Genomic DNA, 16,543 nt, shown 5'->3' on the forward strand with positions numbered 1-16,543 from the left:
AACAGAAGCCGTTCACTACCGCCTTTACCCAGAGTTAAAAAACATGTTTCTGTTCGCAACATTTGTTCACTAAAGTCTGCAACATGTTGGCTATAATGTACGTTGTTCGCATCCCCGTCTACACTAGCGACAAACATTTCTAAATACGTATTCGCATCGTCTGATTAGTTGAACTGGCAGAAAGCATTTGACGTTGTGTATTCGCATCAGAAGTTACGCTATGACGGGTGAAGAGGATGGTTAATTATATTTGACACTGCATTAATAACATTCGATTGAATAACCTGGTGCAGAAACTGACGTATTCGTTGCCGGTGGACTAAAACATACTGTACCATAGTAGAGATTGTGGGGATGACATGTAGTGTGACCTGTGTTTGGAAGGCATCTTTTTTTTTTTTTTTTGTAATGTTACTAGGATATCTAATGAATATTATAGGGCTAGACACAATTTTCAAAAAATCAATTCCTGCGAAGCAAAAACTTGCTGTTAAACCAGGTTCACACAGACAACAAAAGTATCGCCACTGCTAATGGCGAACTGCAGTTGCTTTGTAGTTGCATGTGTGAACTCCTAGTTTTCGGTGGCGCCATTTAAGAAGCGCAACTTTTGTTACGCTACAAAAAGTTGAAGTTAGTTCTACTTTGTTGTGCCATTTTGCCTTCTCCACAATCGAATAACGTCATTCGATTGCTACCTAGCGGCTGGATTCAAACCTTTCTAGTGCGTATTCTTTCGCAGATAGTGCTTTTGTTTGTGCGTTTGCTATTAATATGTCGAAAAACTGGTCAACAGCGACAATTATGAGATTCTTGGAGGTGTATCAAGAACGAGAATGCCTTTGGAACCACAAAAGCGAATCATACAAAGACAGAAATTTGACAGATGCTGCATTAATTGAAATAGTAAAAAATATATAAATTACATCATGGGTAAACAATTATTAGAACTATGATTGAAGGACAGTTCGTTTGTACTTTCATGTATGATTAGCTCATTCCATAAATAATGAAAGCTAAGGATCAGTAGTTCATAAAGAGATCTGAAATACTGAGAGTATATTTAGACACTGTTAATTACTGCATATTTCCAACACTGCAGTTGAAGCTCTGGCTAGTGAATCTGTGAAATATCTAAAGCAATGTTTCTGTGGGCTGGTTGTAAAATGATTTCAGCTACACATGAGATGTAAGACAAAATACTGAAATAGTATATACTGCTACTTAACGAGTGCAGAAAATTTCAATTCGGTGAAAAATCAATTTACTTTCACTGTTGAGAACAGCAAAAGGGGCTATGTTTTATCACTTACCTTCAAATGAGACTTAAAGGCATCGTAAATAGCATCCAGCATTTCGCACAAGAATGCTGAAATAGTATTTTTCGGGACACGGTAGGTGTACTGGAGAGATGACATGGAATCACCACTTGCCAAATATCGAAGAGCTACTTGAAGTTTCACACGAGTAGGGATTGCATCTCTCATTTGAATAGAGCTTGATACACAGCTTAACAAGTACTCGACATTCGTCTTCGACATCCGAAAATGGTTTACGAATGAATTTTCATCTTCGAATGTTAATTCTTTTATGAGCGTATTTGTTGCTCCCATATAATTTCTGCGCGATATCCACTTACGGATTCATTTGCGTTTCCGTTTCTTTGTTGTTAACTCTTCGCTCAGTTCTAATGCCACAATTTGCGCTACAACATTAACGCAGGCCCGAATCATTTCAGCTGAGACAGGTGACGCCATTTTGAAAACTGCGCAATTACGAAGAATTTGTGGCGTCCTGTGTGAACAGTAGTTCACAGCGCCACTCCAGAATGACTTGACTTGTGGCGATACTTTCGTTGCGTGTGTGAACCCAGCTTTACTTTTCGTTTTTTGACAAGAGAGATTCCTATTAAAGCCATGCATATTTATTCCACCTTTCAAAGGAAATAGTTTGTAAACTTTGGTTGAAGTATTAGGTAAATGTAATTCAGTTATTTTAAGAGCACTGAAAAATATATTTAATTGATCGTAGATTTATTTTTACATCTATAATAACATTATTCCAAATCGTCACCATCAGCACTTTCAATAAATATAACTTATACTCTAATATCATCTGCAACGTGTAAACAATTGAAATCAAACTACTTTGATCGATATAAGGAATATTTAACACTTCTAGATTTCTCGCTTTCTTCAGTATTTCGTTTTTCACGTCTATACTGAGATATGAGAGACATCAAATTTTTATCCACGTCAGAATTACTGGTGCCAAGCGACACACAGATTTTCTTTAGAGAGTCGTGCTTCAATTTAGTATTTTTGTAATTGGCACTTCGTTCATTCCAGATGCACTTCTCTGCTTTATAGAATGTGATAGGTTCATACATTTTGTTTCTTGTATCTCCATTTTCGAAAAGGAACGCAGAATGAAACCCAAGACAACACTCAATACTACACAAAGTTGGACAGAACAGAAACAAACATTAGTGCTATGTAGCAGCCTTGAGTGATAGCAGACCAGAAAATGTGTCCCATTGTATGATATATGTGTGGTGCATGTTCTGTTGGGCGTGTACAACAGAAAAGACATCACTGTTTTTGACACAGCAGCCAGAAATATCAATGCCCCTATTGCGGGCATTGAAATAATTCAGTGTCGAAAAGTAGAAAATTTAGGCTGAACTGTATTTCCTAGTGTATGCGAGTGGTTGCTTTAACCACATCAGATACCCGAGAATACTTTCTATTGTACCCAAATCCTCAAACTATAACACACTTCGAAGTAGAGTCCCTGTCCATTTGCCTCGTTTTGATCACAATGTTTCCTGTATTCGTGCAAGAGGTATGGATCCTGTCATGCATCTGCACTGAGAATATCATAGCAGTCAAACTTACAGATACACTATTGTATGAGATGTTTCCTCTGTTGGGTATGTAGAGGGGTCAAAATAACGCAATACATATATTTCGTTTTTGCCCAATATCACTCATATGAGGTAAAACACACTCCAAAAGGTAATTCGACATATTAGGATAACAGGAAATATCTTCGAAACCACGATATATAAGGAACTGTGTTTCATATAAAACTTGAAATGTAATTAACATTCTTGGAAACTGTACAATGATCTTCTATAATAAATGGAAATTTTGGAAAATAGCCCACCACCACTAACTAATTTTGAAAATTGAAACTTAAAAAAGAAAATGGAATTTTTGAAAAATGAAAACTCAAAATAGGAGTTTCCTGTTACAAAAGGACTATGCCAAGAGCGTTCTATAGCACCGACGCTATTTAAAATCTATATGGAAGAATAACTTGATGACTGGAGGAATAGATTTGGAGACATGGGAATCCCTGTGGAGGATGAAATATTGTACACACTTCTCTTTCCTAATGACCAGGTCATCACAGCAGGAGACCGGGATGACGCTCAGTACATGATTCGGAAGTTAGAAGAGAGGCATGAAAGATGGAGCCTCGCAATAAGCATAAGAAAAACCGAATATCTTAAAGTTGGCGTCAGTACCATGGAGGATCTGGAGATGTAAGTATTTTAAGTATCTGAGAGTTATGATGTCATCAAATGGAAAAAGTGAAATGGACAAATAATAAAATAGGGCAGAGCAGGAGGGCCGCATGACAACAGCACTCAGTACCTCAGAATAACAAAATAACAAAAAGTACAAAACAGGTGATATATCGTTCAGTAGCTGAAAACATCGGTATGTATGGAGCAGAAACGTGGATATAAACAAGTTTCGGAGAAATAAGTTGCTTGCTCAAGAGATGGACTTTCAGAGACAAAGTTGTGGCGTCTCCAAGCTGGATCTTGTACAAAATACCAATGTGAGAGGGTCAATGGGTGTGAACAAATCAGTAATAGACACCATAGAGATCGAAAGTCTAAACTGTCATGGACATTTAGAAAGGATGGAAGGTAGCTAATGGCCAGCAGAAAGAAGGAGGCAAGGATAACCTAGGAGGAGCTGGCGTCGAGAGGTCAACAACATGATAGCTGCCTATGGTCTACAAGAAGCAGACTAGCAGGATCAAAGTAGAAAATGGGAAGCAAGAAGCAGTGCCAGCGATAGAATACTCACAAAATGATCATGATGGAAGCTCTTATTACAACTTAAATTATAGAAGCTTTCAGGCTGAAACACCCTGCTAAACCTGCAGGACAGGACAGGTAGTTTAAACTGTGGAAAGGGGCCAAAATAAGGGGTTGTCAGCTACACTCGAACATACAACTTTATTATTTGATCAAACATTACAAGAGCCCAAAAAAAATTTTTTTTAACACACAGCTTTGAACCTTGGGAATTAATTATTGGCTGAAAGCCACTTTAATTTTAAAATGGCTGAAGGCCAATAACTTAAAACGCAAGCATAATCAGAAATTTAAAAGGCTAGCCTTATCTGAGATTTTCAGAGCAAATAATTTGAATTCAAAATCGACTGAAAACACTTAAGGCTAAACAACATTAAATTTAAGAAAGGCCTTATGTAAAACAGTTCTTAATTAGGCAAAACCCAACCAAAACAGAAATTTAAAAGGCAAAGTCTTATCTTAAAACAGTTCTTTAGTTAGGCTGAAGACCCAAAGAATCAGACACTTCAAGAGCAAACAAGTTAAATTCAAATCAGCTAAAGACTTAACGCTTAAAACTTCATAGCATTGTTTTTTTAATATCAAAGGCCTTACATGGAACAGTTCTTTAATGTAGTCTGAAATCCTTAAGAGCAAAACAACTCAAACTCAAAATCGGCTGAAGACCCAACACTTAAAATTCAACAATATTAAAATTTTTAAAATGCCAAAGACCTTATGTGAAACAGTTCTTTGAACTAGGCTGAAGGCCTTAAGAGCAAAATAACTCAAACTCAAAATCGGCTGAAGACTCAACACTTAAAATTCAACAACATTAAAACCTTTAAAATGCCAAAGGTTTTATTGTAAAACAGTTCTTTAAATTAGACTGAAGGCCCAAGGAATCTTAAGGGCAAAACAACCTTCATTAAAAAAAAGGCTAGAAGCCATACAAGTACAAACAACAAGAACAAATTTAAAAAAAGGGAGTACACCCAAGGGCACTCAGATGCTCGAGGGTTAGCCTGAAACCGAAACTCTAACGCTCGCTTAGGTGAGACAGGCAGCCGGGCCAACCATTCACGATCTGACGACAGCCCAACCGACCAATAGTCAACGGACCCACCGACAAGAAAACTTCCACTTCACTCGACCAGGGCACAATAGGGAGTTCAACGGAACAATGTAGAAGATATTGGCGCCCACAACCAATAATACATGGAACTGTCAAACTACACACCTTGCTGGACAGCAACAACACGATGAGGAAACAACACTGCCTGAAATTTACGTCAACGACCAGGACAGGTAACCGGAATGTTAATGGCCACAAGGCAGAAGATTCCGCTGCTGCACTTCAATTCAAATAACCAAATACAGTGAAACTCCACTGGAAGGTGGCTAGAATTTTCCAACCTGAAAACTACATTGTTGCTAGCTGGAATATCCCAACAGCTGACAATGAACTCTAAACAACACAATGTGAGCAGTCTTGACTTGTTGGTAGATTAAATCAGAACTCAGCTTTCGTGTCCAGGGCCGGTGAGCCACGGACCTTGTAGCAATGGGAACAGCCAAACACACTCCGACACCATGTAGAGACTGCCAGCGGCCCCAGCCAATTACGTCCCCTGGAGAATTCCTCCCTGCTCCAAGCCAACCGACCGACTGCCCGGGCCCAGAAACGGTGAAGGACTATATATACGTCGACCGATGAGACGATCAACCGAACGACCAACCGACGGTCGTCCCACTCCTATCTCGCTCCAACGGACAGTGCATGCATGTCGCCAGTGGTCGGCGAGCACTGGCGTCGGCGCCTCACCGGCGCTCCATCCCCGACTTCACTGCTGCTGCGTCCCAACTGCACTGCTGGTCCATCCCAAACTGACTAGTCAGACACACGACAACCCGGAAATACTACCGGTCGTTCCAGAGACGGTACAACAGTGCAGTTATCGATAGGGGCTGCTGCTGCCACTCACAGGCAAAAGGCAGGAAGTTAGTGACGCCAGTAAATAGAATAAGAAAACGAGGCGGCAGTACAGTAATAGAAGATGACAAACAATAAATGGCATGAACACGAGCCGTGTATGACTCTCACGCCACATACATCTATGTGTAATGAAGCTGCATTATAAAAGGTAATTTTTGGAAAATAAGCTATATGCAATGTGCTGTCAGAATACTTTCAACATACCTACATAAAATATCTAAATGTTCATTATCATTCTAACAGTTTCTTTTATTTATCTCTGTTTTATGTTTTAAATTGGTATTTTACACTTTGAATTAAGTTTTTTTTTGTTTTTTTTTTAGTTTACAGTTGCACATATGTGTGTTTTGTTAATTTAGATTAATAAGCAAATCATTGTTATGACATAAAATCATTATAATGAAGGTTATCTGTGAAGAAATGTTTAAAATATTACATTTCTTAGACTGCACATGTAAATAGGAGTACGAAGTGTAGACAACCTCCTAGATGGTGAACCCCGGGCAACGCTGTAACATGGCACAGCGGCGAAAAGTCTACACATCCACGGCGGCCGGACGCGACAATGCCTCCCGGCCCACACAGAGGCAAATAGAGCAAAGTCTTAGCATGAAGAATCTGAATGTATGTCAGTTCAACATAGAAGGCTACACGAGGACCAAGGGAGAAATCCTCAAAAAAATCTTAACGAGAGAACGAGTAAGTGTCGTACTCCTACAAGAGACCCACCTCACAGATGAAACCATCAATCGACTCAGAATACCAGGATTTACAGCTGTGAGCTACACTGGACACGACAAACACGGCATAGCCACCCTAGTGAAGAACGAACTCCTAAGGAATTTGGACACCAAAGTGGTACCAGCAGAGCATGCGATAGGCATAAAACTGGGAGAGATGACACTGTATAATGTCTACAAACCTCCATCACAGAAATGGCCCACAGGTATCCTACCCGAGGCTAACCACCCAGCAGTTTACGCTGGTGATTTTAACTCTCACAAGGGAACCTCCCCATCGCACCCCCCTCAGATTTAGTTATAAGTTGGCACAGTGGATAGGCCTTGATACGCTGAACACAGATCAATCGAGAAAACAGGAAGAAGTTGTGTAGAACTGTGAAAAAATAAGCAAAATATACAAACTGAGTAGTCCACGGGTCGCATAGGCAACATCATGGACAAAGTGAGCTCAGGGGCGTCGTGGTCCTGTGGTATCGTGAGCAGCTGCTGAACGAGGGGTACTTGGTTCAAGTCTTCCAACGAGTGTAAATTTTAATTTCTTTATTTTTGCATAGTTATTATCTGTCCGTTCGTTCATTGACATCTCTGTTCACTGTAATAAGTTTAGTGTCTGTGTTTTTCGACCGCATCGCAAAACCGTGCGATTAGTAGACGAAAGGACGTGCCTCTCCAATGGTAACCGAAAACATTTGATCGCAAGGTCATAGGTCAACCGATTCCTCCACAGGAAAACACATCTGATATATTCTATATGACTCTGGTGACGGCATGTGCGTCACATGACAGGAATATGTTGTCGACCCACCTAACTTGTACACTTGGCGAAGGGGTAAAAAGATTCTTCTACCTTGCCCGATTTAGGTTTTCTTGTGGATGTGATAATCACTCCCAAAAAAGTGATGAAAACGTAAGAGTTTGTCACATAAACTGAAAATAAAAAATTAAACTTTTCACTCGATGGAAGATTTGAACCCAGGACCTTTCGTTCCGCAGCTGCTCACGTTACCACGAGACCACGGCGCTCTTGCGTTCCAAATGTCCTTGACGTTGCCTATCTTCCCATGAACTACTCAGTTTGTATATTTTGCTTATTTTTTCATAGTTCCACACAATTTCTTCTTGTTTTCTCAATTGATCTGTGTTCAGTTTATCAAGGCCTATCCTCTGTGCCAGCTTATAACTAAATCTGAGGGGGGTGCAATGGGGAGGTTCCCTTGTCAGCACACCAGATGGGGATACCCGAGATCCACAGCTGAAGGGACTGGACTAAGTGACTGGGCAGACAACCGGGACCTACACCTCCTTTTCGACACAGCGACCTTCAAATCAAAGGCGTGGGGCACAACGTCAACACCTGACCTGACCTTCGTCACACGTGGAGCAACAGGTACACCCGTGCGAGCTATAAGAAGGGTCCTCGAGGCGTTCCCCCGAAGCCAGCACAATCCAGTAATAGTGGAGATCGGACTATCAATCCCAGTCATAAAAAGCCCCCCAATCCCCCGGTGGAACCTGAGGAAAGCTGACTGGAATAAATACCGATCCTATGTTGAGAAAACGATAAATCGGATACCTCCAAAACCTGAGAACTACAAAAGATTCGTAAACTTAGTACAAAAAGTGGCCCTAAATGCAATTCCACGAGGATCGAGAAAGGAATACACCCCCTGCTGGACGAAAGAGTGTGAAACACTACTGGAGGAATATGAGAAGACTGGGGACGAGGAGACTGCAGACCAACTGATCAACGCCATGAATGAGGAACGTAGGAGTAGATGGAAGGAGGCGATGGAGGATCTAGATTTTACCCACTCCAGCAGGAAGAGCTGGGCCCTGCTGAGGAAATTAGGCGGTGCCACAGCGCCTAACAGGCCGACTCTTGGAACCAGCGCATCTTAGATTGCAGCTGTCCTGAAACAGACCTCCAAAATCCAGCTAAAAACAGCCGAAAAGAGAGAAATTTCCCAAGAGCTAAGCAGTTTATTGCTTAATAACCCAACCAACATGGGCATTGTAAAAGAAGTGGAGACAGAAGAGATATCCCAGGCCTTGAAGCTAATGAAGACAGGAAAAGCAGCCGGACCTGACAACATCCTACCAGTATTCTTAAAGGAATTGGGAACTTTAGGAAGAAGGTGGCTGGCCAAACTTTGTACGGAATGCATAAGCACGGGGGTTGTGCCTAAGGAATGGAAAGAAGCAAAAGTCATCGCAGTGCTGAAACCCGGAAAGACTGGAGATAATCCTAGGAATTACAGACCAATATCCCTGCTATGTACCTCCTATAAATTATTCGAGAGAATATTGCTGACTAGATTAACTCCATACTTCGAAGCCAACCTCCCAACTTACCAAGCGGGTTTCCGAGATGGTAGAAACTGCTGCGATCAAGTGCTGTCCCTCACAACCTATACTGAGAAAGGCTTCCAGAACAAGATGAAGACTGGCCTGGTATTCATAGATCTCACATCAGCTTACGACACAGTATGGATTGAAGGGTTACTGCTTAAGCTAACTAGAATCATAAATTGCAAGCAGACTTACAAACTACTCAAGAACATACTAACGAACAGGAAAATCAAGGTCTCACTCCATGGCACGAACAGTAAGAGCATGGTTCTGAATAATGGTCTGCCACAGGGTTCGGCACTAGCACCCGCTCTCTTCAATCTATATATAGCTGACTTGCCAGAAACTAAATCACGCAAATTTGCATATGCAGATGACCTGGCCATCGCATATCAGAGTAAAAACTACAACGATCTCGACGAAACACTGAATGCAGACCTTGAAGTCCTGAACACCTATTACTCCAAGTGGCACCTACTTCCCAACCCCAACAAAACAACCAGCACTATAATGCACCTCAACAACAGAGAGACACACAGAAAATTACAGATCTTTTCGAATGGCCAAAGCATAAGACATGAGGATAAGCCTACATATTTGGGAGTGAAACTAGACTGGACCCTAACGTACAGCTCACACCTCGAAGACACAAAGCAAAAACTAAAATCCCGCCATGCTATCCTTTCAAAACTGGCTGGAACAACATGGGGATGTGGAGCGAGCTCTTTGAGAACTTCAGCACTAGCCCTTGTCTACAGTATAGCTGAATACTGTTCACCAGTCTGGAGGAGAAGTGCACACGTATCTAAAGTGGATGTCCAGCTGAGGGAGACAATGCGAATAATCTCGGGAACACTCAGGGCCACCCCCTGTGCATGGCTTCCTGTACTAGCGAACATAGAGCCTCCAGAAATCAGGCGATCACAGCTAGCCCTAAAAACCTACAGGAAAATTATAGACAACCCGGACCTCCCTATCCACCAAGATCTGACACCGACAAGCAGGCTTAAATCCAGATCACGCTTCTGGAAAATCGGTGAAGAACTACAAGCCTTTGAGCCGAGAACGTCCTGGAACGAAGTATGGTCGGCAAGTGAATTTAAGAACAAAAATTTAGTACACGATCCGAACAAGAAGATTGATGGCTTCAACCTACCAAGAAGAGTGTGGACAGCTCTCAACCGGGTCAGAACGAGTGTTGGGAGATGTAAACACCTGATGAACAAGTGGGGCCTGGCAGACAGCGCTATATGTGAGTGCGGTGAAACACAGACAATGGACCATCTACTCGTGTGCAAAGTGTATGGCTACAGTGGTGAACTCATGGACATACATAGACTCAGTGACTCAGCCATAGAGTGGCTCAAAAACATATCTAATATGGTGCAGAATTATATTGTTTTCTTTTTTAGTATATAGTGATAAGAATATTGTAAATTATGCCTATGTGATGCCGAAAGAGTAAATAAATAAAACATGTAAATAAATGAAATGCCTTTGCATAATATGCACAGCGGACAACACAATGTAAAACAAATTCAAACAAGTGCTCAAATTGTTGTGGGCGGTCTTAATATCCTGAATTGTATGAAGCATATTTCAGTACATTGGATGACCTTTGCAAAGAGAACTGAACTAGTGACTGTAGCTTAATCATATTGTTTCGCTCATGCAGATTCGATATCGTAATCATTCAGAAGGACTGGATCTGAAAATCTAGTCATAAAGTTCTGCCAACATCAACAGCCATATATGTCCAATGGCTGTACCTGTCTTGTCAAGTTTTTTGGGATCACCAGATGAACAAGTTCCTTGTCATCAGGTAAGACGCTGAAAACGGATTTTTCTCACTTTTCTTAGTTTTAAAATAAAGTAATGAAGAGTTTGCACCAGAATTCAAGAAAAATGTTTTTGTGATGGTATCAAAACTTGGCAAACTATCATGTGACCATGTTAAAAGATATTCAACATAAGTTTCCTTTCTCAGTGCAGTAGACAAATCTCAATTATTGTTAGATTCTTGGGGCAGTCATTGTGAAACAATCGTTTTGAGTATCATACCTGAGGACAAGGAACTCGTTCATCTATTGATCCCAAAAGGCTCAATGGGACAGGTGCAGATGCTGGATATATTCGGCATTTGATGTTGGAAGAACTTTGTGAGAACATTTATAGATCTAGTTCTGCTTAATGATTATGACAATCTCCGCTTGAGAAACAATATAATCAAGCTGCAGTCACCAGTACATAATCAGTTGTCTCTGTCAGGGTTTCCAATGTACTGAAATATTTCTAGTGCAATTCAGGATATTAAGGTCCCCCAGAAGAATTTGAGAATCTTTATGGAAATGGTTTTATAATGTGTTATCCTCCGTATGTATTATACCAAGAAATTTCGATCATTTCATGAGAATGGTATAAGAAAATGTTATGTTTTAAGCATTTCCTTATAGATAATCATTATTACAGTGAATTTGTATCATAGTAATCAGTTAGTTACCATTTTCAATTAACAAAGTACACATATGTAATACAGTAAACTAAAAGAACTGAATTTATAATGTAAAATAATAATTTAAAACATAAAACAAAAATTAGTAAAACAAATAATTAGAATAATAATGAATGGTGAGATATTTTAATTAGGTATGTTGAAAATACCCTGACAGCACATTGTGTACACCTCACTTTCTATAAATGGTACTTTAGGAACTAGTTTTATTACACATGGATGGATGTGGCATGAACGCTTCTTTAGTTTATGATGCAACAAACGTTCTCATTTTTCAAAATTATTTAATGTGGTGGAGCATTTTCCAAAGTTTCAAATTACTGCAAAAGTTGATTATAGAATTTCCAAAGTTATTAATTACATTTCGACTTTTATACAAGACTTTTTTTATGCATCACGGTTTGCAAGATATTCTATCTATACCTTGTATGCCAGTCTACCTTTCAGGGTGTGTTTCATCCCTTAAAAGTGACACTGGTCCAAAGCGAAAAAAGATATATTGCATTACTTCGACCTCTCCACATGCCTGCCACGTTTCATCAAGAGCGTTTATTTAACCTGGGATTGTTCCTTTGTCAGTGGCAAGAAACAACATCATTACAGACTCATTCCATAACAAGTTGGAATACAGCTGATTATAAATTTTGTCAAAAACAGTTAACATGGAGCCATGAAGATTTTGCTTCCATGGGGATCCACAGCCTCTAATTGGTTAATAAAAGAATACATTGTCCATTGTAGGCTGTATTGTGCTTTGTTAAAATCATGCTAATAGGTAATTTCAGCCATAAGTCATTATCAAGCACATTTGTGATGTCATGCATTACATATCATGTTCATCACATTCTCTTATGTCATATACATAAAACCAGAAGTCATATTCCATTGTCGCATACTTAAAGTCCTGCAGCCCGACAAGTTTTTGTTGTCAGGCTGTAGCACTAAGCCTATGTTTCAGTAGAGTACGACTTCTGGTTTTATGTATGTGATATAAATGAATGTGATGAGCATGATATGTAATACATGATATGCCAAATGTATTTGGTAATGACTCATGGCCAAAATTAGCTAATACAACTATTTTAGTAAAGCACAATACAGCCTACAATGGACAATGTATTCTTTTGTTATTTAACATGGAGTCCTCCATTAAATGCAAAAAAGTATTCAGAATGGATGTGCACAAAAATAAAGTGAAATACAAGCAGTATATATTATGGATTTAAATCGAGCAGCTTGCAGACGGATTTGTAAGCAGGAAAAAATCTATGTGAGTCCTCAGAATAACAAGCGACGAAACCAGCTTCCATTGAACATAAAACAAAAATAATTACTGAATCATTTGCTCCATCCACCATTATGGATGCTAGCACACATCAAGCAGAGTACAAGCAACATGTTTACAATCCAATCCAAGGAGTGCTAAATACACAAGAAGTCATAATCCGGAAGAAAATGGGATGCAACCAGATTCTGTTTACTACCAAATGAAAATAAATATGGAAGACTTTTAAATCATCAATTAAGAAAAGGATACGATGTAGGATTGACAAATTTTTTGTGCTTAAGTGGGCTGGCAGTGAATCACAGTCATGTTACTAGAAGTCCCTTAAGTGTGTCCACACAATGTCTTTTTAGTTCAACTTCGCTCATAAGCTTACATTTCCAATAGCGAATTTATACATGTCTATATGCCAATAGGCAAATAGAGGGAGGCTTGCGGGCCTCAGCGATACAGGTGGCCGTACCGTAGGTGCAACCACAATGGAGGGATATCTGTTGAGAGGCCAGACAAACGTGTGATTCCTGTAGAGGGGCAGCAGCCTTTTCAGTAGTTGCAGGGGCAACAGTCTGGATGATTGACTGATCTGGCCTTGTAACATTAACCAAAACGGCCTTGCTGTGCTGGTACTGTGAACGGCTGAAAGCAAGGGGAAACTACAGCCGTAATTTTTCCCGAGGGCATGCAGCTTTATTGTATGATTAAATGATGATGGCGTCCTCTTGGGTAAAATATTCTGGAGGTAAAATACTCCCCCATTTGGATCTCCTGGAGGGGACTACTCAAAAGGACGTCGTTATCAGGAGAAACAAAACTGGCGTTCTACGGATTCGAGCGTGGAATGTCAGATCCCTTAATCGGGCAGGTAGGTTAGAAAATTTAAAAAGGGAAATGGATAGGTTAAAGTTAGATATAGTGGGAATTGGTGAAGTTCGGTGGCAGGAGGAACAAGACTTCTGGTCAGGTGAATACAGGGTTATAAATACAAAATCAAATGGGGGTAATACAGGAGTGGGTTTAATAATGAATAAAAAAAATAGGATTGCGGGTAAGCTACTACAAACAGCATAGTGAACATATTATTGTAGCCAAGATAGACACAAAGCCCTCGTCTACTACAGTAGTACAAGTTTATATGCCAACTAGCTCTGCAGATGATGAAGAAACTGATGAAATGTATGATGAGATAAAAGAAATTATTCAGGTAGTGAAGGGAGACGAAAATTTAATAGTCATGGGTGACTGGAATTCGTCAGTAGGAAAAGGGAGAGAAGGAAACATAGAAGGTGAATATGGATTGGGGAGAAGAAATGGAAGAGGAAGCCGCTTGGTAGAATTTTGCACACAGCATAACTTAATCATAGCTAACACTTGGTTCAAGAATCATAAATGGAGGTTGTATACACAGAAGAATCCTGGAGATACTAAAAGATATCAGATAGATTATATAATGGTAAGACAGAGATTTAGGAATCAGGTCTTAAATTGTAAGACATTTCCAGGGGCAGATGTGGACTCGGACCACAATCTATTGGTTATGAACTGTAGATTAAAACTGAAGAAACTACAAAAAGGTGCTAATTTAAGGAGATGGGACCTGGATAGACTGACTAAACCAGAGGTTGTAGAGAGTTTCAGGGAGAGCATAAGGGAACAATTGACAGGAATGGGGGAAAGAAATACAGTAGAAGAAGAATGGGTAGCTCTGAGGGATGGAGTAGTGAAGGCAACAGAGGATCAAGTAGGTAAAATGACGAGGGCTAGTAGAAATCCTTGGGTAACAGAAGAAATATTGAATTTAATTGATGAAAGGAGAAAATATAAAAATGCAGTAAATGAAGCAGGTAGAAAGGAATACAAACGTGTCAAAAATGAGATCGACAGGAAGTGCAAAATGGCTAAGCAGGGATGGCTAGAGGACAAATGTAAGGATGTAAAGGCTTATCTCACTAGGCGTAAGATAGATACTGCCTACAGGAAAATTAAAGAGACCTTTGGAGAGAAGAGAACCACTTGTATGCATATCAAAAGCTCAGATGGAAACACAGTTCTAAGAAAAGAAGGGAAGGCAGAAAGGTGGAAGGAGTATATAGAGGGTTTATACAAGGGCAATGTACTTGAGGACAATATTATGGAAATGGAAGAGGATGTAGATGAAGACGAAATGGGAGATAAGGTACTGCGTGAAGAGTTTGACAGAGCACTGAAAGACCTGAGTCGAAACAAGGCCCCGGGAGTAGACAACATTCCATTAGAACTACTGACAGCCTTGGGAGAGCCAGTCATGACAAAACTCTATTATCTGGTGAGCAATATGTATGAGACAGGCGAAATACCCTCAGACTTCAAGAAGAATATAATAATTCCAATCCCAAAGAAAGCAGGTGTTGACAGATGTGAAAATTACCGAACTATCAGTTTAATAAGCACAGCTGCAAAATACTAACGCGGATTCTTTACAGACAAATGGAAACACTGGTAGAAGCCAACCTCGGGGAAGATCAGTTTGGATTCCGTAGAAATGTTGGAACACGTGAGGCAATACTAACCTTACGACTTATCTTAGAAGAAAGATTAAGAAAAGGCAAACCTACGTTTCTAGCATTTGTAGACTTACAGAAAGCTTTTGACAATGTTAACTGGAATACTCTCTTCCAAACTCTGAAGGTGGCAGGGGTAAAATACAGGGAGCGAAAGGCTATTTACAATTTGTACAGAAACCAGATGGCAGTTATAAGAGTCGAGGGGCATGAAAGGGAAGCAGTGGCTGGGAAGGGAGTGAGACAGGGTTGTAGCCTCTCCCTGATGTTATTCAATCTGTATATTGAGCAGGCAGTAAAGGAAACAAAAGAAAAATTCGGAGTATGTATTAAAATTCATGGAGAAGAAATAAAAACTTTGAGGTTTGCCGATGACATTGTAATTCTGTCAGAGACAGCAAAGGACTTAGAAGAGCAGTTGAACGGAATGGACAGTGTCTTGAAAGGAGGATATAAGATAACATCAACAAAAGCAAAACGAGGATAATGGAATGTAGTCAAATTAAATCGGGTGATGCTGAGGGAATCAGATTAGGAAATGACACACTTAAAGTAGTAAAGGAGTTTTGCTATTTGGGGTGTAAAATAACTGATGATGGTCGAAGTAGAGAGGATATAAAATGTAGACTGACAATGGCAAGGAAATCATTTCTGAAGAAGAGAAATTTGTTAACATCGAGTATAGATTTAAGTGTCAGGAAGTCGTTTCTGAAAGTATTTGTATGGAGTGTAGCCATGTATGGAACTGAAACATGGATGATAAATAGTTTGGACAAGAAGAGAATAGAAGCTTTCGAAATGTGGTGCTACAGAAGAATGCTGAAGATTAGATGGGTAGATCACATAACTAATGAGGAGGTATTGAATAGAATTGGGGAGAAGGGGAGTTTGTGGCACAACTTGACAAAAAGAAGGGACCGGTTGGTAGGACATGTTTTGAGGCATCAAGGGATCACAGATTTAGCATTGGAGGGCAGCGTGGAGGGTAAAAATCGTAGAGGGAGACCAAGAGATGAATACACTAA

The sequence above is a fragment of the Schistocerca americana genome, chromosome X, assembly GCF_021461395.2.
Source record: "Schistocerca americana isolate TAMUIC-IGC-003095 chromosome X, iqSchAmer2.1, whole genome shotgun sequence".
Classification (NCBI taxonomy): Eukaryota; Metazoa; Arthropoda; class Insecta; order Orthoptera; family Acrididae; genus Schistocerca; species Schistocerca americana.